This window comes from Anomaloglossus baeobatrachus, chromosome 10 (assembly GCF_048569485.1).
Source record: "Anomaloglossus baeobatrachus isolate aAnoBae1 chromosome 10, aAnoBae1.hap1, whole genome shotgun sequence".
NCBI lineage: Eukaryota > Metazoa > Chordata > Amphibia > Anura > Aromobatidae > Anomaloglossus > Anomaloglossus baeobatrachus.
The window spans coordinates 184,150,821-184,175,178 of NC_134362.1; the positions used below are offsets into that span (position 1 = coordinate 184,150,821).

The 24,358-nt window shown below is 55.1% G+C and overlaps 1 protein-coding gene and 1 long non-coding RNA gene across 5 annotated transcripts in view; one reads left to right on the top strand and one right to left on the bottom strand.

The window, feature by feature from the left end:
- The window catches only part of LOC142254683 (uncharacterized), a 183,926-nt gene extending 179,548 nt beyond the window's left edge, over positions 1-4,378 (bottom strand). For both annotated transcript variants that reach the window (XR_012727300.1, XR_012727299.1), the window contains exon 1: positions 2,938-4,378. This is a non-coding gene — a long non-coding RNA (uncharacterized LOC142254683). The remainder of the gene's footprint in view (positions 1-2,937) is intronic.
- Positions 4,379-23,112: 18,734 nt separating this feature from the next.
- BEAN1 (brain expressed associated with NEDD4 1) overlaps positions 23,113-24,358 on the top strand; it is a 28,777-nt gene continuing 27,531 nt past the window's right edge. For 2 of the 3 annotated variants that reach the window (XR_012727301.1, XM_075325876.1), the window contains exon 1: positions 23,116-24,198. The gene's annotated coding sequence lies outside the window, so the exon portion shown is untranslated. Of the gene's footprint in view, positions 24,199-24,358 lie in introns of all 3 variants that reach the window. The other variant, XM_075325877.1, reaches the window with a different exon arrangement.

Genomic DNA, 24,358 nt, shown 5'->3' on the forward strand with positions numbered 1-24,358 from the left:
ATAATAATATTAGCAAATACCTCCAATTACAAATGTAGTCTAGTTCTCCTGATATAACCATGTCTTTTACCCCATGTGCAGGGCATTGCAGGACCTTAGGTATCAATGGTTATGACCAGTCATATAGTCACAGTTAGAATCTAGTGGTCATAACCATGGGTACCTAAGGTCCTGCAATGCCCTGCACATGAGGTAAGAGACATGGCTATATCAGCCAGATAGATACCTGAGGCCGAAGCAAGTGGCTGTCTGTGGCAGTGTTAATTCAACCGAACCCTCAAGGTACCTCAGAGAATTCGAAGTATGCAGGAAGGACTCCAGTGTATGACGGGCCAACGGATCACTCCTATTCTATCATAGTGAGTACCAGGCCCGGTAGTGACTGACTCCAGTGGTCCCAATCCTAGAGTGGAGGTCAGCCATAAACTTGGGCGGACAGGTCAACTCAGAACCCCCAGTTCTGCCACCCATCTACAACTGCACTGAACACGTCTCCTCCAGAATCCAGTGGTGGCGGCTTTACACCGCTCCATCTGACACTCAACATTGTGCTTGGTGATGTACAGCTCGGCATTGTGCTTGGTGATGTACAGCTCGGCATTGTGTTTGGCGATGTACGGCTCGGCATTGTGCTTGGTGATGTACGGCTCGGCATTGTGCTTGGTGATGTGCGGCTCGGCATTGTGCTTGGTGATGTATGACTCAGCATTGTGCTTGGTGATGCACGGCTCGGCATTGTGCTTGGTGATATATGGCTCGGCATTGTGCTTGGTGATATACAGCTCGGCATTGTGCTTGGTGATGTACGGCTCGGCATTGTGCTTGGTGATGTACGGCTCGGCATTGTGCTTGGTGATGTATGGCTCGGCATTGTGCTTGGTGATGCACGGCTTGGCATTGTGCTTGGTGATGCACGGCTTGGCATTGTGCTTGGTGATGTACGGCTCAGCATTGTGCTTGGTGATGTATGGCTCGGCATTGTGCTTGGTGATGTATGGCTCGGCATTGTGCTTGGTGATGTACGGCTCGGCATTGTGCTTGGTGATGTATGGCTTGGCACTGTGCTTGGTGATGTATGGCACGGCATTGTGCTTGGTGATGTGCGGCTCGGCATTGTGCTTGGTGATGTACGGCTCGGCATTGTGCTTGGTGATGTACAGCTCGGCATTGTGCTTGGTGATGTACGGCTCGGCATTGTGCTTGGTGATGTACGGCTCGGCATTGTGCTTGGTGATGTATGGCTCAGTATTGTGCTTGGTGATGTATGGCTTGGCATTGTGCTTGGTGATGTATGGCTCGGCATTGTGCTTGGTGATGTGCGGCTCGGCACTGTGCTTGGTGATGTACGGCTCGGCATTGTGCTTGGTGATGTATGGCTCAGTATTGTGCTTGGTGATGTATGGCTTGGCATTGTGCTTGGTGATGTATGGCTCGGCATTGTGCTTGGTGATGTACAGCTCGGCACTGTGCTTGGTGATGTACGGCTCGGCATTGTGCTTGGTGATGTATGGCTCAGTATTGTGCTTGGTGATGTATGGCTTGGCATTGTGCTTGGTGATGTATGGCTCGGCATTGTGCTTGGTGATGTATGGCTCGGCATTGTGCTTGGTGATGTACAGCTCGGCATTGTGCTTGGTGATGTATGGCTCGGCATGGTGCTTGGTGATGTACGGCTCGGCATTGTGCTTGGTGATGTACGGCTCGGCATTGTGCTTGGTGATGTACGGCTCGGCATTGTGCTTGGTGATGTATGGCTCGGCATTGTGCTTGGTGATGTACGGCTCGGCATTGTGCTTGGTGATGTACGGCTTGGCATTGTGCTTGGTGATGTACGGCTCGGCATTGTGCTTGGTGATGTACGGCTTGGCATTGTGCTTGGTGATGTATGGCTCAGCATTGTGCTTGGTGATGTATGGCTCAGCATGTTGCTTGGTGATGTATGGCATTGTATTTGGTGATGTATGGCTCAGCATGTTGCTTGGTGATGTATGGCATGGCATTGTATTTGGTGATGTACGGCTCGGCATTGTGCTTGGTGATGTATGGCATGGCATTGTATTTGGTGATGTACGGCTCGGCATTGTGCTTGGTGATGTGCGGCTCGGCATTGTGCTTGGTGATGTACAGCTCGGCACTGTGCTTGGTGATGTACGGCTCGGCATTGTGCTTGGTGATGTATGGCTCGGCATTGTGCTTGGTGATGTACGGCTCGGCATTGTGCTTGGTGATGTACGGCTCGGCATTGTGCTTGGTGATGTACGGCTCGGCATTGTGCTTGGTGATGTACGGCTCGGCATTGTGCTTGGTGATGTACGGCTCGGCATTGTGCTTGGTGATGTACGGCTCGGCATTGTGCTTGGTGATGTATGGCTCAGCATTGTGCTTGGTGATGTATGGCTCAGCATGTTGCTTGGTGATGTATGGCATTGTATTTGGTGATGTATGGCTCAGCATGTTGCTTGGTGATGTATGGCATGGCATTGTATTTGGTGATGTACGGCTGGGGTCAGCAGAGCAGTGATGACTTTTCTGGCCTCTGCTCCTCAGCACTTGTGCCCCCCCCTCCCCCCGCTTTGTAACTTAATGAGGTCTCCACTTCATCTCTGAGCTGCTGTGGTTCTTTCCACTTCTCAATAATATAACTTAATGGGGGGGGGGTGAATTCAGGAGGAAGAAATGTCATGAACGTGCCCTCCACCCCCCCGAACACGTCATGGTTAATATGCATATTTATGTGAAATGCTGTGTGTGCTTTCGGGTGCACCATTTGCCAGCCACCACTAGGTGTCACTGGTCCCTTAGCTGTAGGGCAGGGGTGGGGAACCTTTTTACTGCCGGGGGCCATTTGGAATTTCCTACTAACCTTTGGGGGCCGCACAACATTATCAACCTGAAAAATAACCCTGCTATATTTGGTCAAACGATTAATTAACTCACCCCTATTGTGGTGGCCGGAGCTGCTTCTCTTTGGTGCGATTGTGATGTTCGGTGATATTGATCATCTTGTTTCTCACAGCTGCTTTTCCAGGTTTATCTCTGTCTGGAGATGCTGGGGGCATACACATCACAGGAGGGGACAGGGCGCATAAATTACAGGAGACACTGGGAGTACACATCACAGGAGGGGCTGGGGCATATACATCACAGGAGGGGCTGGGGCATATACATCACAGGAGGGGCTGGGGCATATACATGAGGGGCTGGGGCATATACATCACAGGAGGGGCTGGGGCATATACATCACAGGAGGGGCTGGGGCATATACATCACAGGAGGGGCTGGGGCATATACATCAGTAGGGGGCATGGACAGCCCTGGCGGTGGCACAGACATGACTGGGGACACGCACAGCACTGGGTGGCAGCACGGACTGCACTGGGTGGCAGCACGGACTGCACTGGGTGGCAGCACGGACTGCACTGGGTGGCAGCACTAGGGAGACAGACAGGTCTGGGGGAACATAGACATCAACAGGAGAGCATGGACTGAGGAGCATAGAAAGCAGTGGGAGGGTACAGACAGCAGTAGCGAGTTAAGAGCACTGAGGGGTGGCACACAGCACTGGGGAGCATGGACAGCATATGGGGGGCACAGGCAGCACTCACCGTGGCATGGACAGCACTGGTGGCAGCATGGACAGCATTAGGTGGTGCGGACAGCACTGGTGGGGGGGCATAGACATCACCCAGGGGGTACTCACTGCACTAGGGGGGGCACGGACAGCAGTGAGGGGTTACACCGCGCTGAGGGGGTACACAGCACTGGGGTGTACACAGCATTAGGTGGTACACACAGCACTAGGGGGTACACACAGCACCTGGGGGTACACAGCACTGAGGGGTACACACTGTACTAGGAGGTACACAGCATGAGGGGGTACACACAGCACGAGGGGGTACACACAGCATGAGGGGGTATACACAGCACGAGGGGGTACACACAGCATTAAGGGGTACACACAGCATTAGGGGGTACACACAGCATTAGGGGGTACACACAGCATTAGGGGGTACACACAGCATTAGGGGGTACTCACTGCACTAGGGGGTACACACTGCACGAGGGGGTACATACAGCACGAGGGGGTACACAGCACTGGGGTGTACACAGCATTAGGTGATACACACAGCACTAGGGGGTACACACAGCACCTTGGGGTACACAGCACTGGGAGGTACACAGCATGAAGGGGTACACACAGCACGAGGGGGTACACACAGCACGAGGGGGTAAACACAGCACGAGGGGGTACACACAGCATTAAGGGGTACACACAGCATTAGGGGGTACACACAGCATTAGGGGGTACTCACTGTACTAGGGGGTACTCACTGCACTAGGGGGTACACACTGCACCAGGGGGTACACACAGCATTGGGGGGTACATACAGCACGAGGGGGTACACAGCACGAGGGGGGTACACACAGCATTGGGGGGTACACACAGCACTGGGGGTTCACAGCACGAGGGGGTACACACAGCATTGGGGGGTACATACAGCACGAGGGGGTACACAGCACGAGGGGGTACACACAGCATTGGGGGGTACACACAGCACTGGGGGTTCACAGCACGAGGGGGTACACACAGCATTGGGGGGTACATACAGCATTGGGGGGTACACACAGTACGAGGGGGTACACAGCACTGAGCGGGGGGGGGGGGGGGGGCAGCGATGGGTTCAGTACTCACAGTGAGGGGGAGGGAGAGTCACACACACACACAGCACAGTTTCGGGAGGCTGGTAAACCTGCTGCAGCTCTTCTGTGTGACTTTATCGCAGCGTGCTGCTTACCCGCCCACCAGAGCACACAGGCCGGGGATAAGCCTAGAATGTATGGGCTGCAGTCAGGTCCTGGAAGTCAGGATCTGGAGAGAGCCCGTACATTCTAGCATCTACCCACAGGGCATAAGGCAGTGGGATTTAAAGGGCCGGCAGCCGGGAAAAGCGCGGCTGCCACCAAAGCACAATGGTCCCCGGGAATGTGCCCGGGGGCCGCATAAAAAGTCGTCACGGGCCGTATACGGCCCGCGGGCCGGAGGTTCCCCACCCCCTGCTGTAGGGGGAAAGCTTAGGGCTGAGGTGAAGTGGCAGGGCTGAGGGAAAGGGAAGAGGGCGGCCCACGGGATAAGGCAGTAGTAGAGGGCAGAAGCTGTGGGAGGTATAGCGAGTGGAAGTCCAGCATTAATTTGGCCGGACCCTCGGGGTCACCCCAGGAAGTCCAGAGCAAGTAGGAAAGAGGCTCCTCAGTAGGAAACAGACAGTCCTATAGGATGGAGAGATGTGCAGGAAAATGGGACCCCAAACCATAACATGCCTAACCTCAAGGAAGCAGGGTTGTGGTGTCCCTGGTTGCATTGTGGAGGTGGCAGGGGTGCAGCCCAGAGGAGGAGCAGGGGCTCGCCCATGACTACGGTCCCCTGCCACCCTCACAAATGGAAGTGTTACCCCGGTGGCTCCTATTACAGGATGTGCTGGTATCAGTGAGCTCTGCACCATCGGCTGTTCTGTCACCATGTTAGTAAAGGCACTGGGGGGTGAGGGGCTGGATGTTATACACTGGGGGGTGAGGGGGCTGGATGTTATACACTGGGGTTGAGGGGCTGGATGTTATACACTGGGGGGAGAGGGGCCGGATGTTATACACTGGGGTTGAGGGGCTGGATGTTATACACTGGGGTTGAGGGGCTGGATGTTATACACTGGGGGTGAGGGTCTGGATGTTATACACTGGGGGTGAGGGGCTGGATGTTATACACTGGGGGTGAGGGGCTGGATGTTATACACTGGGGGTGAGGGGCTGGATGTTATACACTGGGGGTGAGGGGCTGGATGTTATACACTGGGGGTGAGGGGCTGGATGTTATACACTGGGGGTGAGGGGCTGGATGTTATACACTGGGGGTGAGGGGCTGGATGTTATACACTGGGGGTGAGGGGCTGGATGTTATACACTGGGGGTGAGGGCTGGATGTTATACACTGGGGGTGAGGGGCTGGATGTTATACACTGGGGGAGAGGGGCTGGATGTTATACACTGGGGGTGAGGGGCTGGATGTTATACACTGGGGGTGAGGGGCTGGATGTTATACACTGGGGGTGAGGGGCTGGATGTTATACACTGGGGGTGAGGGGCCGGATGTTATACACTGGGGGTGAGGGGGCCGGATGTTATACACTGGGGGTGAGGGGCCGGATGTTATACACTGGGGTTGAGGGGCTGGATGTTATACACTGGGGGTGAGGGGCTGGATGTTATACACTGGGGGTGAGGGGCCGGATGTTATACACTGGGGTTGAGGGGCTGGATGTTATACACTGGGGTGAGGGGCTGGATGTTATACACTGGGGGTGAGGAGCTGGATGTTATACACTGGGGGTGAGGGGCCGGATGTTATACACTGGGGGTGAGGGGCCGGATGTTATACATTGGGGGGTGAGGGGCCGGATGTTATACACTGGGGGGAGAGGGGCTGGATGTTATACACTGGGGGGGAGAGGGGCCGGATGTTATACATTGGGGGGTGAGGAGCTGGATGTTATACACTGGGGGTGAGGGGCTGGATGTTATACACTGGGGGTGAGGGGGCCGGATGTTATACATTGGGGGGTGAGGGGCCGGATGTTATACACTGGGGGGGAGAGGGGCTGGATGTTATACACTGGGGGGAGAGGGGCTGGATGTTATACACTGGGGGTGAGGAGCTGGATGTTATACACTGGGGGTGAGGAGCTGGATGTTATACACTGGGGGTGAGGGGCCGGATGTTATACACTGGGGGTGAGGGGCCGGATGTTATACATTGGGGGGTGAGGGGCCGGATGTTATACACTGGGGGTGAGGAGCTGGATGTTATACACTGGGGGTGAGGGGCTGGATGTTATACACTGGGGGTGAGGGGCCGGATGTTATACACTGGGGGTGAGGGGCCGGATGTTATACACTGGGGGGTGAGGGGCTGGATGTTATACACTGGGGGTGAGGGGCTGGATGTTATACATTGGGGGAGAGGGGCCGGATGTTATACACTGGGGGTGAGGGTCTGGATGTTATACACTGGGGGTGAGGGGCTGGATGTTATACACTGGGGGTGAGGGGCCGGGTGTTATACACTGGGGGTGAGGGGCCGGATGTTATACACTGGGGGGTAATGGGGCCGGATGTTATACACTGGGGGAGAGGGGCTGGATGTTATACACTGGGGGTGAGGGGCTGGATGTTATACACCTGGGGGAGAGGGGCTGGATGTTATACATCGGGGGAGAGGGGCCGGATGTTATACACTGGGGGGAGAGGGGCTGGATGTTATACATCGGGGGAGAGGGGCCGGATGTTATACACTGGGGGGAGAGGGCTGGATGTTATACACTGGGGGTGAGGGTCTGGATGTTATACACTGGGGGTGAGGGGCTGGATGTTATACACTGGGGGTGAGGGGCTGGGTGTTATACACTGGGGGGTAATGGGGCCGGATGTTATACACGGGGGGAGAGGGGCTGGATGTTATACACTGGGGATGAGGGGCTGAATGTTATACACGGGGGGAGAGGGGCTGGATGTTATACACTGGGGGTGAGGGGCTGGATGTTATACACTGGGGGTGATGGGCCGGATGTTATACACTGGGGGTGAGGGGCCGGATGTTATACACTGGGGGTGAGGGGCCGGATGTTATACACTGGGGGTGAGGGGCTGGATGTTATACACTGGGGGAGAGGGGCTGGATGTTATACACTGGGGTAGAGGGGCCGAATGTTATACACTGGGGGTGAGGGGCCAGATGTTATACAGTGGGGGTGAGGGGCCGGATGTTATACACTGGGGGGGAGAGGGGCTGGATGTTATACACTGGGGGAGAGGGTCCGGATGTTATACACTGGGGGAGAGGGGCTGAATGTTATACACTGGGGGTGAGGGGCCGGATGTTATACACTGGGGGTGAGGGTCCGGATGTTATACACTGGGGGTGAGGGTCCGGATGTTATACATTGGGGGGGTGAGGGGCCCGATGTTATACACTGGGGGTGAGGGGCTGGATGTTATACACTGGGGGGAGGGGCCTGATGTTATACACTGGGGGTGAGGGGCCGGATGTTATACACTGGGGGTGAGGGGCCGGATGTTATACACTGGGGGAGAGGGGCCGGATGTTATACACTGGGGGTGAGGGGCCGAAATGTTATACACTGGGGGTGAGGGGCCGGATGTTATACACTGGGGGGAGAGGGGCCGGATGTTATACACTGGGGTTGAGGGGCTGGATGTTATACACTGGGGGTGAGGGGCTGGATGTTATACACTGGGGGTGAGGGGCTGGATGTTATACACTGGGGGTGAGGGGCTGGATGTTATACACTGGGGGGGAGAGGGGCTGGATGTTATACACTGGGGGTGAGGGGCCGGATGTTAACACTGGGGGTGAGGGGCTGGATGTTATACACTGGGGGTGAGGGGCTGGATGTTATACACTGGGGGTGAGGGGCCGGATGTTATACACTGGGGGTGAGGGGCTGGATGTTATACACTGGGGGTGAGGGGCTGGATGTTATACACTGGGGGTGAGGGGCTGGATGTTATACACTGGGGGTGAGGGGCCGGATGTTATACACTGGGGTTGAGGGGCTGGATGTTATACACTGGGGGTGAGGGGCTGGATGTTATACACTGGGGGTGAGGGGCCGGATGTTATACACTGGGGGTGAGGGGCTGGATGTTATACACTGGGGGTGAGGGTCTGGATGTTATACACTGGGGGTGAGGGGCTGGATGTTATACACTGGGGGTGAGGGGCTGGATGTTATACACTGGGGGGGAGAGGGGCTGGATGTTATACACTGGGGGTGAGGGGCCGGATGTTATACACTGGGGGTGAGGGGCTGGATGTTATACACTGGGGGTGAGGGGCTGGATGTTATACACTGGGGGTGAGGGGCTGGATGTTATACACTGGGGGTGAGGGTCTGGATGTTATACACTGGGGGTGAGGGGCCGGATGTTATACACTGGGGGTGAGGGGCCGGATGTTATACACTGGGGGAGAGGGGCCGGATGTTATACACTGGGGGTGAGGGGCCGAATGTTATACACTGGGGGTGAGGGGCCGGATGTTATACACTGGGGGGAGAGGGGCCGGATGTTATACACTGGGGTTGAGGGGGCTGGATGTTATACACTGGGGGTGAGGGTCTGGATGTTATACACTGGGGGTGAGGGGCTGGATGTTATACACTGGGGGTGAGGGGCTGGATGTTATACACTGGGGGGAGAGGGGCTGGATGTTATACACTGGGGGTGAGGGGCCGGATGTTATACACTGGGGGTGAGGGGCTGGATGTTATACACTGGGGGTGAGGGGCTGGATGTTATACACTGGGGGTGAGGGGCCGGATGTTATACACTGGGGGTGAGGGGCCGGATGTTATACACTGGGGGTGAGGGGCTGGATGTTATACACTGGGGGTGAGGGGCTGGATGTTATACACTGGGGGGAGAGGGGCCGGATGTTATACACTGGGGTTGAGGGGCTGGATGTTATACACTGGGGGTGAGGGCTGGATGTTATACACTGGGGGTGAGGGCCGGATGTTATACACTGGGGGTGAGGGGCTGGATGTTATACACTGGGGGTGAGGGTCTGGATGTTATACACTGGGGGTGAGGGGCTGGATGTTATACACTGGGGGGAGAGGGGGCCGGATGTTATACACTGGGGGTGAGGGGCCGGATGTTATACACTGGGGGTGAGGGCCTGGATGTTATTGTGACGCCCCTGTACTATCAGGTCATCACAGGGTACTGCACAAACTACCCTCCTCGTGCAGTATTCCGCCTCCCTCTTGGTTCTGGGTCCCCATCTTACAGTGCTGCCTCCAACAGCAAATCAAATCCTACATACACCCTGCACCACCCCCACCAGACACACCAGTGGGCGGCTTAAGTCACCCACCTAGGGGTCAGGTAGGGGAGGTGAGGAGTGTAGAAGAGAAGTGGGAAAGGTGAAGTGTGATAGCCCTCGAGCTGAGAGAAGCTCAGAGGAGGTTGGGAGTAGTGGCTCCCAAGAGAAGCAATCTAGGTCGCAGACGGTGGTCTGGACCTAGAGGAGTCGGACCCCCGGTCGCAGGGGATTGAGGCTAGGTGCCTGGGACCTGTCTTGGAGGACGGTCAGCAGCCTGGTCCTATCACTGGTCCGGGACCCGAAGGCACGGCGGGGTACACGGACTCTAGGTCGGGGAGAAGGTTCAGGCAACTTGGCAATTAACCTGCGGAAAACGGAGCATTTATGGACTGTTCCCACCGGCTCCAGAATCGGGGCACTAGTGCAACGAGATCGATAGGGCTTTCCAAACAAGCGACCCACTGAAATCCCAAGCGTGAGCCTGAGAGCAGGCTCCCTCACTTAGCCACAGTGGGGAGTGGGACCCGGCAAGTTTCAAGCTACCAAACCACCGCGGAGAATCTAAACTTTGTGCCAGGAGGCAGGTCACGGATCACCAGGCAGTGCTGCAGGGGACGGGACCCGGACAAGCTCCCCTTTGAGAGGCAGCGGCAGCCAGAGACTTGGTTTACCCGGTTGTCAGCGTCTGCTTATTTCCTGAGTGAGTACCTGAATGATCTCCCAGTATCACCATCCAGAGTCCCGGGGCCTACCCCTACCCGTGGAGGGCAACAACACCTTGCTGCCCCATTCCATCACCCCGGGTACTCCCAACAGCAGCGGCGGTACTCCCAGTTACCGCACACCACGAGTGGCGTCACGAACTATAACTCCCCTGTAAATACCCCCTTTCACTTTAGAGTGTGGCCCCTAAGCCCCTGGGTCCGGATACCCTCGAGCCACGAACGGACATCACCCCCGGATCCGAGCGGGGCACATTATACACCTGTGATAACGGGAATTCATGAAAAACCTAAATTTGGCTTTGAACATAAAATAAGTACAAATTTGTAGTAAAATAAACCCTTGCAGCTCTAATTTCCTGATAACCCTCCTTTTCCATAACTGACATGGTGAATTGTTGTAGATGACAGATCTCGCCTTGTTCTTCGGATCCGGCGCTGGTATCAGCAGGGCGCCATTTTTGCGCCGTATAATCCTGACAGTCGTGGAAGGTAAAAGCAATTAACATCTGCTGCAATTCTGCTGATTGACGTGTAAATCACCCCTGACTGACGCCCGCCGCCACCCCATAATGTCATGCCCATAAATCAACACTGGGTGGCAGTGTTCAGTCTCCTGTCTATGTTGTTTAGAAGTGATTGAAATATGATGGGCGCGCGTCCATCAATCACCGCAGCGCAGCCGCTATCAACCGCCATCAGCCGCCATCCACCGCCACATAACAATTAACGGCGGCCGTTTTACATTTACGTCCCCAGCATACTGATATAATGACATTTAAATAAAATCTGCGTCAAAGTGACAGTCATAAACCGAAGCAATAAGCTGAAATGTAACAGCAGCGCGGTAACATTTATTGATACTTTGCAGTTTAGCTTTTTTATTGTTTCTGGAGAATTTCTTATTTATTTATTTTTTTTTGCTTGGAGAGATTCTTCAAGCATTTTTTTTTTCACATTGCTTTGCAACCTCTTAACTTGACGGAGTCACTACTTTTTTTTTTATAAATTTATATAAATTAATGAATATTATTATTATTATTATATTTTATTTATTTATTTATTTTTTAAACATGGTTAATAATACTGCAGCCATTTATTGACATGCTATACTTGATTGTGACCAGTAGGTGGCACTGCACCATATAGATGTAATAATAATAATAATAATAATCTTTATTTCTATAGCGCCAACATATTCCGCAGCGCTTTACATGTAAGATCCAGGTTGTTCTATGGGAGCACCCCTATGGGGGGAGGGGAAGGGGGGCCTGGACCTTTTTGTAGCATTTGATCTAATTTATTCATCAGTTATAAATAGAGATTATTCCACCTGCTCCTGACATACTGCTCATGGACGTCCAGAAAATGCGACTGTCCACGTTTATAGTCATGTATGTTATGTATATCCTCAGAATTATTATATTATTTCTTTTATCATCAGTTCTGAAAACATCATTGAATCTTTAGATAAGTTGTACCATGGATTAGCAGGGACCAGGTAAGGATGGATGGATAGATTAGTCAAGGTGGGCGGCACGGTGGCTCAGTGGTTAGCACTGCAACCTTGCAGCTCTGGGGTCCTGGGTTCAAATCCCACCAAGGATTCAAAAACCCATCTGCAAGGAGTTTGTATGTTCTCCCCGTGTTTGCGTGGGTTTCCTCCGGGGTCTCCGGTTTCCTCCCACACTCCAAACACATACAGAAAGGGACTCTAGATTGTGAGCCCCAATGGGGACAGTGTTACCATTGTATGTAAAGCGCTGTGGAATTAATAAATATTATTATTATTATTCCAGCCCAATAAAAGTACTCTTCCTGCCAAAAAAAGCTTCTTTGAATTTGATAGATATTCTTCTTTCTTGGATATTAATTAATATTAATGACCCTTGGTGTAATCCTGCAGAATAACTATATAAATTATCTAGTGTTTCTTTCACTCCTCTAAAGCTGGAGACCCGGTGTCATATCTTGTAGGCCGGTGTATTGTAGGGAGCTGGTAAGATCCTTTATTACATCTTCCCCTTCCTTCCTATCTTCCTTCTTTCCTTATGTGAGGCAAATCCCGGGATATGAAGATGAATTATGACTCCAGTCATAATCCCTCATCACTCCCTGGCAGTGCCCCCTCCCTTCTTGTTCTCAGTGTTCCACTTACACCTCCATGGCCATGTCCTGTGATATGGAAATGAGGTGGTGTGGGAACAATGGACACAGGATGACTCCCTGCCGTCACCCTGTAACAAGAGTTGTAATCTCATTAGCAAGGCTATGGAAATAGCCAGACAGAACGACTCCAGTAAAAAATGGTTCATATCTCGCAAGCCATATTTCCGATAAATATGGCAACCATAAAAATGGTGTCTCCGCATGCGGACGATGCCGGCACACCCTTTTTATGGGAGCAGGACATTGGGAAATGCCCCAGGCGTGATATCAGCCAATGGGGAACTGGCAGACAGGTCATGAGTCCCCTCGTTCTGTAGCTAAATTCATAACTGTCACAATGAGAGCATTGGCGTCCGCCTACGACGCTCCCAGGCAAAGTTATGGCCCATATTCCATGTTGGGATATTGTCCATAACTCAAGCCAGGGGTGGAGCAGTGCTCCCTGTGAGGTCACGAAGGTAGGAGGGGACCTGGATTTGGCCAGGTTGATAACCCTACTTCGGCCATTTTTCCAGTGTTCTTTCGCTGGGGGCACGTGTAGGAAACATCTGTGGGAAGGATCCTAGAAACCTGGGTACAGCGCCCCCCTGTGGCCAGACGCAACAAGGTAACTGCTGGAACTGTGTATGCCTGTTTGTAACCCATGCTTTGATTGTAACTGTACTCTGACATATGTATATTCTGTAGATTCCCTATTGTATATATTGTAGTTTCTAGTGTGCTTTAGGCTGATTAAATTATATAATTAATCTTGGGCTGTTCTGTTATCTCGATCTTGAATCCCACGTCTGTGTGTTCGGCTAATAGTTACCGTGAAGCGGTTGGTGGCAGCGAGTTGTGCCAAGGATTATTGTGGGGAGGCCAGTGAGATTCGGGGAGATTTTATATATTCCGCCCGCGGAGGTCGGGGGAATATATACCCTACTCTCACCGGGGACCCTTCAATAATCGGCATAATTAGTATAGCGGCCTCCTTGCTTATTGTCGGGCAATTCCATAATTGGCCTGACTATAAGAGGGGCGCTAGAGAGCGCGTCACGTGCTCTGTCTGTCGGTCGGGAGGTATAAAGGAGGGGTGACCCCCACTTGTTACCCCCCGATTGTGACGTACTGGTAGCCAGCGCGGGGGATTTCTGAGTGACCCCCCCGGTGGTTTGTGACATATTGGTGGCAAGCGGTGGGATCGAGATAATAGTGTGTGTGAGTGTGAGACCCATACTCCCAGACACTAAAGACTGCCTGCAGCAGCTGTGGCTGCTGGGGTCTTCAGACTAGCTCAACACTAGAGTGTCAGAGTGCAGATACTGTAAGGTGTGTGGAGGCATCAGGTGTCAGTTCTGTGTCAGTGACCAAAAGTCTGCAAGAATGGCTGATGGCACCAGGAGCAGAGCTATGCAACTGGCCAATGCTAAGGCAGGAGCCGAAGAGAGGGAGGACGGTGCTGTGGACAGCAATGAGGAGGTTGCCCACGAGTCCTCCAGGAGCTCGACGCCAGAAAACCGTTCTGCCGAGGACATTGCGCAACCTGGCACTGCTGGACAAGATGAGGAGGAGCTCACCCAAGGTTCCTCAACGAGCCAGATGCCAGCCCTCCGCTCTGAAAGGGACAGTGAATCACCAGGCTCCGCAGCGTGCCGCAGATCACCACGTGCCATTCCACCGAGCCTGGGAGGCTCGGATAGCCTTCTTCAAATGGCTATGGCCCTTCTCCAGGCTGGAGACCAGAAGGGCTACAAGGAACTCCTGGCAGAGCGCAGGGCAGAGCGGCACGCAGAGCGTGAGGCTGCGGAGCGAGAGCGGCAGGCAGCGCGTGAAGAGCGAGAGCGAGAGCGACAGGCAGACCGTGACTACCAGCTGCAGCTAGCTCAGCTCCGGCCCTCATCAGCCACATGTGACCTTCAAAACACCAAACTTCCAAAGGTCCGTGTTGAGGACTTCCCAGTGCTGGAGAAGGATGGAGACTTGGACTCTTTCCTGACTGCTTTTGAACGGACTTGCTTGCAGCACCATCTGAACAAGGACCAGTGGGCCAAATACCTGACCCCCCGTTTAAGGGGTAAGGCCCTGGATGTCCTTGGGGACTTGCCTGCTGAGGCAGATCAGGGCTACGACACCATCAAGCGGGCCCTGATCCAACAGTACAACCTCACTCCAGAGTCCTACCGCAAGAAGTTCCGGAGCCTACAGAAGGGACCAAAGGACTCCTGGGCTGACCACCGGCGGGCACTTGCCCGAGCTGCCGACCACTGGACCCAAGGCCTGCAGCTTTCCACCGGACCGGAGATCCTGGACTTGTTCATCACGGAGCAACTCTTGTGGAACTGCCCTGAGGATCTCCGCCAGTTCATCCGAGACCAGAAGCCAAAGGGGTCCACGGCTACAGCTGCCCTTGCCGATGACTACACCAACAACCGGGCCCCTGAGGCCAGGAGAGCGGCCACCAGCAGCACCTGGAGAGGGGGTAAGATGAATTCTGCGACTGCCCCACCTGCCCCTAGACTGCAGGGGGTGTCCCCCTCAACTCCCCTCTCCAGGCCCGTGGCAGAACCAAGACGGTGCCACCAGTGCAACCTACCTGGACACTTCAAGGCCATGTGCCCTCAGCGTCCCAAGGCCCCGGCTCCGTCCCCGTCCCAAGGGCCGCCCAAGGTGTATTGTGTGGGTGGGGGTGGTGGTAGGTCCCTGGACAGCTTCCAACCTGTCACCGTCGGCCGGTCTGTGACCATAGGACTGCGAGACAGCGCCTCGGAGGTGACTCTGGTGCGGCCTGAGATGGTGTCCCCCCAAGACTTGATCCCTGGAAAAACCCTCGCTGTCTCCGGGATTGGAGGCACTGACCCGGCGCTGCCTGTTGCTGACATTTATGTGGACTGGAACGCAGGGCGAGGGGTGAGGGAGGTGGGGGTAACTGATCGGATCCCTGCAAACGTGCTACTTGGGACAGATTTGGGGCAGATAACCTCCCAGTTTGGGCCCCAACCAAGGGCTGAACCTTCAGCCAGTACTGACATGACTCCTGACAATGTTAATGTGTTATCTATGAATGATGTAAGGGAGGAGGGAGTGAACTCTGATATTTCTGCTTGCACAGACACCATAGACACACACGCAGCTGCAGCTGTGACAGGAGGGGAGGGGGTCAGAGAAAGGTGTGACAATGCCTCTACAAGTAACCAGCCTGTGAGCTGGGATCTGTTGCCCTCTGCAGGGATAAGCAGAGAGCAGGGTGCTGCAGGGGGAGGACCAGTGTGTGGGGTGGGGGCTACCACAGCAAATGTGGGGTCCCCAGAGATTTCACAGCGGGGTTCTGTTGCTGCAGGGGGGGAACAGGCAGGTGAGATTGGGGCCGGTCCAGGAGCGGAAGTGCTCCCAGGTAAGATCTCGGTGCATGGTTCCCCCACAACCGGGGTGTCAGGAAGCCAGGTAGGTCTGCCTGAACCGGCGACTTGGTCAGGAACGGAGGAGGAGCAGGCACGACCCACGGTCGCAGCGGCTGTGGCCGCTGTCACCCGCAGTGGGAGTGCTGGAAGCCAAGGGGCCTCCCGGAGGTCCGATAGCTCTTCCCCTTCTGACCAAGTGGCAGCCGAGTCAGGTGGAGGCCAGGACACAGGTCCCGGGGTACTGACTGAAGATGTGACAGTCTCGTCGATTCTGGCCACATCTAGTCAGGGGTTTCAGGCAGCGTTAGAAGCTGACGACAGCCTGAAAGCTCTTAAGGAGCAGGCGGCACAGCCTCCCTCGGACTCGGACCCGGAGCGAGTGGTCTGGGACCAAGGACGGCTGTACCGGGCCACGGTCCAGCAGGGTTCACCGGAGGCGTGGCCCAGGGACCGACAGTTGGTGGTACCCTATCCGTTCCGGACGGAGTTGTTGCGGATCGCCCATGAGATTCCGATGGCCGGACACCTAGGGATCGCTAAGACCAAGGCCAGGTTAAACCAGCATTTCTACTGGCCAAAAATGGGGGCCGATGTGGCTGCCTACTGCCGTTCGTGTGAAACCTGTCAGAGAGTGGGGAAGGCGGGGCCACGCCCCAAAGCCCCACTGGTATCTCTGCCCATCATCGATGAGCCTTTCAGGAGGGTGGCTGTGGATCTGGTCGGCCCGCTGGCCATCCCCAGCAGCTCCGGGAAACGCTTCATACTGACGGTAGTGGACTATGCCACCCGGTACCCAGAAGCAGTGGCCTTGTCGTCCATTCGGGCTGACAAGGTGGCCACCGCATTGCTGGAGATTTTCTCCCGAGTGGGTTTTCCCCAGGAAATGCTCACTGACCGGGGGACCCAATTCATGTCCCAGCTGGTGGAGGCCCTCTGTAAGCAAGTCCAGGTGCGACATCTGGTGGCCAGCCCGTGCCATCCACAGACTAATGGCCTGTGCGAGCGGTTCAATGGCACCTTAAAGCAGATGCTTAAGATGTTGGTCGACTCCCATGGGCGTGACTGGGAGCGGTATCTCCCACACCTGTTATTTGCTTACCGGGAGGTTCCACAGGCCTCAACAGGATTCTCACCGTTTGAGCTCCTGTACGGGCGACGTGTGCGGGGCCCCCTGGCTCTGGTGAAAGAGGCTTGGGAAGGGGATTTGGCCACCCCTGGAGTGTCGGTTATCGAGTATGTCATGCGCTTCCGGGACAAAATGCAGGCCTTGACGCAACTGGTACACGACAATATGGCTCAAGCCCAGGCCGATCAGAAGCGTTGGTACGACCAGAACGCTTGTGAGAGGACCTACCAAGTGGGTCAAGAGGTGTGGGTACTGGTCCCCGTACCACAGGACAAGCTTCAGGCAGCCTGGGAAGGCCCATACCTCGTGTACCAGCAGCTCAACCCTGTGACGTACCTGGTCACCCTGGACCCTGCCCGTGGAAGGCGGAAGCCCTTCCATGTGAACATGATGAAGGCACATCATGAGCGGGAGGCATGTGCGCTCCCCGTGTGCAACCTGCCCGAGGAGGGAGAAGCGGAAACCCTCTTGGATATGCTAGCCCAGGTTAGGGCAGGCGGATCCATTGAGGATGTGGAGGTTGGCCACCAGCTCTTGGAGGACCAACGGTCCCAGCTGTGGGCCACCCTACACCCCTTCCGGGGGTTGTTTACCAACCAGCCCGGAAGGACTGACTTGGCTGTCCATCACGTGGACACTGGGGATCATCCCCCGATCCGGCGTTCAGCATATCGGGTCTCCCTGGAGGTGCAGCAACACATGCGCCAGGAGATTGACGAGATGCTGAAGCTGGGGGTGATCCAGGCATCCAACAGCGCTTGGGCCTCGCCTGTAGTCCTCGTCCCTAAGAAGGACCGAACCACTCGGTTCTGCGTGGACTACAGGGGGCTCAATGCGGTCACGGTCGCCGATGCGTACCCAATGCCACGCATCGATGACCTGCTCGATCAGTTGGCCGGGGTACCTGACCATCATGGATCTGAGCCGGGGATATTGGCAGATCCCCCTGACTCGCAAGGCCAGGGAACGCTCTGCCTTTATTACCCCATTTGGACTGTACGAGTCCACGGTGATGCCATTCGGGATGAGGAATGCCCCTGCCACTTTCCAGCGGATGGTCAACACCCTGCTCAAGGGACTTGAAGGGTACGCGGCCGCGTACCTAGATGACATTGCCGTCTTCAGTCCCACCTGGGAGGACCACCTAGAGCATCTAGCACAGGTGCTCAGGCGGATCCACCGGGCAGGTTTGACCATCAAGCCGGGAAAGTGTCAGCTGGCCATGGGCGAGGTCCAGTACCTCGGTCACCGGGTAGGCGGGAGGACACTGAAGCCCGAGCCTGAGAAAGTGGAGGCCATCGCATCCTGGCCCACCCCCAGGACCTAGAAGCAGGTGATGTCCTTCTTGGGGACCGCTGGGTACTATAGGAGGTTTGTTCCATGCTATAGTAGCCTGGCAAAGCCCTTGACGGACCTCACCAAGAAGAAGCTGCCCTCTGCAGTCGATTGGACAATGGACTGCGAGACAGCCTTCCGGGCCCTAAAGGACGCCCTGTCCAGCCCGCCCGTGCTACAGGCAGCCGATTTCACGCGGCCGTTTGTAGTACAGACCGACGCCAGTGACTTCGGCCTCGGTGCGGTGCTCAGCCAGGTGGACTCTGCGAGCCAAGAGCACCCAGTCTTGTACCTGAGCAGGAAGCTGTTACCGAGGGAAGTGGCCTATTCCACAATGGAGAAGGAGTGCCTGGCCATAGTGTGGGCCCTGCAGCGTCTGCAACCCTATCTATACGGGCGCCACTTCATCGTGGAGACGGACCACAACCCCCTCAGCTGGTTGCACACCGTCTCTGGGACGAATGGGCGATTGTTGCGATGGAGCCTTGCGCTCCAGCAATACAACTTCACCATTCGCCACAAAAGGGGCCGTGACCACGGTAACGCAGACGGGCTGTCCCGACAAGGAGAGGTCGCGGACGGGCGCACGGGGGAACACCGGAGTGTGCTGCCCCCTAGCGCCCTCAAAAGGGGGGAGGTGTGAGGCAAATCCCGGGATATGAAGATGAATTATGACTCCAGTCATAATCCCTCATCACTCCCTGGCAGTGCCCCCTCCCTTCTTGTTCTCAGTGTTCCACTTACACCTCCATGGCCATGTCCTGTGATATGGAAATGAGGTGGTGTGGGAACAATGGACACAGGATGACTCCCTGCCGTCACCCTGTAACAAGAGTTGTATCTCATTAGCAAGGCTATGGAAATAGCCAGACAGAACGACTCCAGTAAAAAATGGTTCATATCTCGCAAGCCATATTTCCGATAAATATGGCAACCATAAAAATGGTGTCTCCGCATGCGGACGATGCCGGCACACCCTTTTTATGGGAGCAGGACATTGGGAAATGCCCCAGGCGTGATATCAGCCAATGGGGAACTGGCAGACAGGTCATGAGTCCCCTCGTTCTGTAGCTAAATTCATAACTGTCACAATGAGAGCATTGGCGTCCGCCTACGACGCTCCCAGGTAAAGTTATGGCCCATATTCCATGTTGGGATATTGTCCATAACTCAAGCCAGGGGTGGAGCAGTGCTCCCTGTGAGGTCACGAAGGTAGGAGGGGACTTGGATTTGGCCAGGTTGATAACCCTACTTCGGCCATTTTCCAGTGTTCTTTCGCTGGGGGCACGTGTAGGAAACATCTGTGGGAAGGATCCTAGAAACCTGGGTACAGCGCCCCCCTGTGGCCAGACGCAACAAGGTAACTGCTGGAACTGTGTATGCCTGTTTGTAACCCATGCTTTGATTGTAACTGTACTCTGACATATGTATATTCTGTAGATTCCCTATTGTATATATTGTAGTTTCTAGTGTGCTTTAGGCTGATTAAATTATATAATTAATCTTGGGCTGTTCTGTTATCTCGATCTTGAATCCCACGTCTGTGTGTTCGGCTAATAGTTACCGTGAAGCGGTTGGTGGCAGCGAGTTGTGCCAAGGATTATTGTGGGGAGGCCAGTGAGATTCGGGGAGATTTTATATATTCCGCCCGCGGAGGTCGGGGGAATATATACCCTACTCTCACCGGGGACCCTTCAATAATCGGCATAAGTAGTATAGCGGCCTCCTTGCTTATTGTCGGGCAATTCCATAATTGGCCTGACTATAAGAGGGGCGCTAGAGAGCGCGTCACGTGCTCTGTCTGTCGGTCGGGAGGTATAAAGGAGGGGTGACCCCCACTTGTTACCCCCCGATTGTGACGTACTGGTAGCCAGCGCGGGGGATTTCTGAGTGACCCCCCCGGTGGTTTGTGACACCTTACTTCCTTCTTTCCTCCATCCTCTCATTCCTGGCGCTCCCTACATACATCCAGCCTTGTGTGACGCCCTGACACTGCAGGTAGTCACACATAGGCCCCCGCATAACACCTTCCCTCACCTAGGTTACACACTGCCAATCAGAAAACCTTAGTCACCTACCCCAGGGAAGGACAGGCACACCAGTGGGCGGGACCAGACAGAAGGAAAACGCCCACCTAGGGGTCTGGAGAGCCCGGGGCGGGAAAACAGTCAGAGGAGAGTAGAGAGGAGAGTAAAAGAGTAGGAGTGAAGTGGAGTGGAGTCCAGGCCTCTGCTTTAGGCCTGAGGCTGAACTGACAGATGTCGGGGTCGGAGCCCGGACACATTGGCTAGGTGGCAGACGGTAGGCCCGTAGCTAGCAGGAGACGGGAAGATGGCTCGGCAGATCCGAGGTGGACCGGGACAGGGTTGAACCGTGCACAGAGGGGGTACTCGGACCTTGAAGCCAGGACCGGAACCAACGGCCTAGCTAATCAACCGATTGAGGGCAGTATTATAGGTCCTGTCCCAACCTAAGTCCCGAAAAGAGACAACCACCCACAGAGAGGGATAGGGCATCCGTCAGAGCCTGTAGATCCCACGGGTCAGCGTCAGCGGGCACAGCTCCCAACAGTATTACCGGGAGCGGACTCCCGAGTTTCAGACCGGGAAGTCCACAACACTACAGCACAGTGCAGAGGGAAGAGATACCAACCACCAGCCCGGGTGGGGGACCAGGATACACGCGGCCGGCCACCATCACCTTGGTTAACCACTGGACTTGACTGACTTCTTTAATCATGAGTAAGCTGAGACTAACTGGTCTGACCAGGCACACCGGTCCCTGCCATCAAAGTCCCCTGCACCAAGTCACCGGGTCCCGGGGCCACCATCCCTACCCACGGAAGAGTTAACAACAAGCTGCCATCCCATCGCCCCAGGTGTCCCACAACAGCAGCGGTGCTGCCACATCTCACCACACGCCGTGGGTGGCGTCACAGACAGTTTACTACCATCCCCGTACAAATACGTCCCCTTTTTGTCGGAGTGTCCTCGCAACCCCCGGGTCCGGCAGAACCCCTCGAGCCGTACCGTAGATCTGGATCTGAGCAGTACCAGCTGCTGGCACGGGGGCGGCACACTTGGCCTCTGCATTGTGCCAGTTTCCCACCTCCATCCTCCTTTTCCTTCCTTCCTTCCTTCCTTCCTTCCTCTCTCCATCCTCTCATTCCCAGCACTCCCTCCATACATCCAGCCTTGGTCCCTGCTTTGTGCCGGTTCCCCGCCTCCATCCTACCTTGCTGCCTTCTTTCCTTTATTCTATCCTTCCTTGCTCCTTTTTTCCCTTCCTTCCTTCCTCTCTCCATCCTCTCATTCCCAGCGCTCCCTCCATACATCCATCCTCGGACCCTGCTTTGTGCCGGTTCCCTGCCTCCATCCTTCCTTGCTCCCTTCCTCCCTCCTTTCCTCCTTTTCTCCCTTCCTTCCTTCCTGTCTCCATCCTCTCATTCCCGATGCTCCCGCCATACATACATCCACAGTCTCTGCTTTGTGCAGGTTCCCCGCCTCCATCCTTCCTTGTTTCCTTCCTCCCTTCCTTGCTCCTTTACTCCCTTCATTCCTTCCTCTCTCCATCCTCTCATTTCCGGCGCTCCCTCCATACATCTAGCCTTGGACCCTGCTTTGTGCCGGTACCCCGCCTCCATCCTTTCTTCCTGCCTTTTTTCTTCCCTCTATCCTTCCTTGCTCCTTTCCTCCTTTCCTCCCTTCCTCCCTTCCTTCCTTCCTTTCTTCCTTCCTCTCTCCATCCTATCATTCCCGAAACTCCCTATATACATCCAGCCTCGGTCCCTGCGTTGTGCCGGTTCCCCGCCTCCATCCTTCCTTGCTGCCTTCCTTCCTCCCTCCTTTCCTCCCTTCCTTCCTTCCTTCCTTCCTTCCTCTCTCCATCCTCTCATTCCCGGCTCTCCCTCCATACATCCAGCCTTGGTCCCTGCTTTGTGCCGGTTCCCTGCCTCCATCCTTCCTTGCTTCCTTCCTCCGACATTTCCTCCTTTCCTCCCTTCCTTCCTTCCTCTGTCCATTGTCTCATTCCTGGCGCTCCCTCCATACATCCATCTTCGGTCCCTTCTTTGTGCCGGTTCCCCGTCTTCCTCCCTCCTTTCCTCTTTACCTTCCTTTCTTCTTCCTCTCTCCATCCTATCATTCCCTGCGCTCCCTCCATACATCCAGCCTCAGTCCCTGCGTTGTGCCTGTTCCCTGCCTCCATCCTTCCTTCCTGCCTTCCTTCCTTCCTTCTTTACTTCCTTCCTCTCTCCATCCTCTCATTCCCGGCGCTCCCAATATACATCCAGCCTCGGTCCCTACTTTGTGCCGGTTCCCCGCCTCCATCCTTCCTTCCTCCCTCCTTTCCTCTCTTCCTTCCTTCCTCCCTCCATCCTCTCATTCCCGGCGCTCCCTCCATACATCCATCCTTGGTCCTTGCTTTGTGCCGGTTCCCCGCCTCCATCCTTCCTTCCTCCCTCCTTTCCTCCTTTCCTCTCTTCCTTCCTTCCTTCCTCCATCCTCTCATTCCCGGCGCTCCCTATATACATCCAGCCTCGGTCCCTACTTTGTACCAGTTCCCTGCCTCCATCCTTCCTTGCTTCCTTCCTCCCTTCCCTCCTTCCTGTCTCCATCCTCTCATTCCCGACGCTCCGTCCATACATCCATCCTCGGTTCCTACTTTGTGCCGGTTCCCTGCTTCCATCCTTCCTTGCTGCCTTCCTTCCTTCTTTCCTTCCTTCCTTCATCTCTCCATCCTCTCATTCCCGGCGCTCCCTCCATACATCCATCCTTGGTCCCTGCTTTGTGCCGATCCCCTGCCTCCATCCTTCCTTCCTCCCTCCTTTTCCTCCCTTCCTTCCTGTCTCCATCCTCTCATTCCCGGCGCTCCCTCCATACATCCATCCTTGGTCCCTGCTTTGTGCCGATCCCCTGCCTCCATCCTTTCTTGCTCCCTGCCTCCCTCCTTTCCTCCTTTCCTCCTCTCCTCACTTCCTTCCTTCCTGTCTCCATCCTCTCATTCCCGGCGCTCCCTCCATACATCCATCCTTGGTCCCTGCTTTGTGCCGATCCCCTGCCTCCATCCTTTCTTGCTCCCTGCCTCCCTCCTTTCCTCCTTTCCTCCTCTCCTCACTTCCTTCCTTCCTGTCTCCATCCTCTCATTCCCGGCGCTCCCTCCATACATCCATCCTTGGTCCCTGCTTTGTGCCGATCCCCTGCCTCCATCCTTTCTTGCTCCCTGCCTCCCTCCTTTCCTCCTTTCCTCCTCTCTTCCTTCCTTCCTGTCTCCATCCTGTCATTCCCGGCGCTCCCTCCATACATCCATCCTTGGTCCCTGCTTTGTGCCGGTTCCCCGCCTCCATCCTTCACGCCGGGGACACAATAGATTTGCTGTGATCCAGTCTCCAGGAGGGCAGGGTCCATACAGAATTTAGAGGGGGGGTACATTTCCGCACGGGAACACAGGAAACACCTTTTTCCCGTCGGCTTTTGTCCTTTCCGTCTATGGCAGATGCTGCTCCTTCCTTCCTTCTCAGCCTTGGACTAAGCTTCATGGGGACAGGAGACCCTCTGCTCGCCTCCGCCGGTGAGTAGATGCTGATTCTGATAGACGGATTATTAGGATGATCTTCTCCGGTCCGTGCAGATTCTATGGAGAAGGCCTAACATGGTGGGATTGGGTGGGTTAACTCTTTCTATGCCAGTGCAGACAGCGACGTCCTCTTCCATAGAGGCAGGGGAGGATT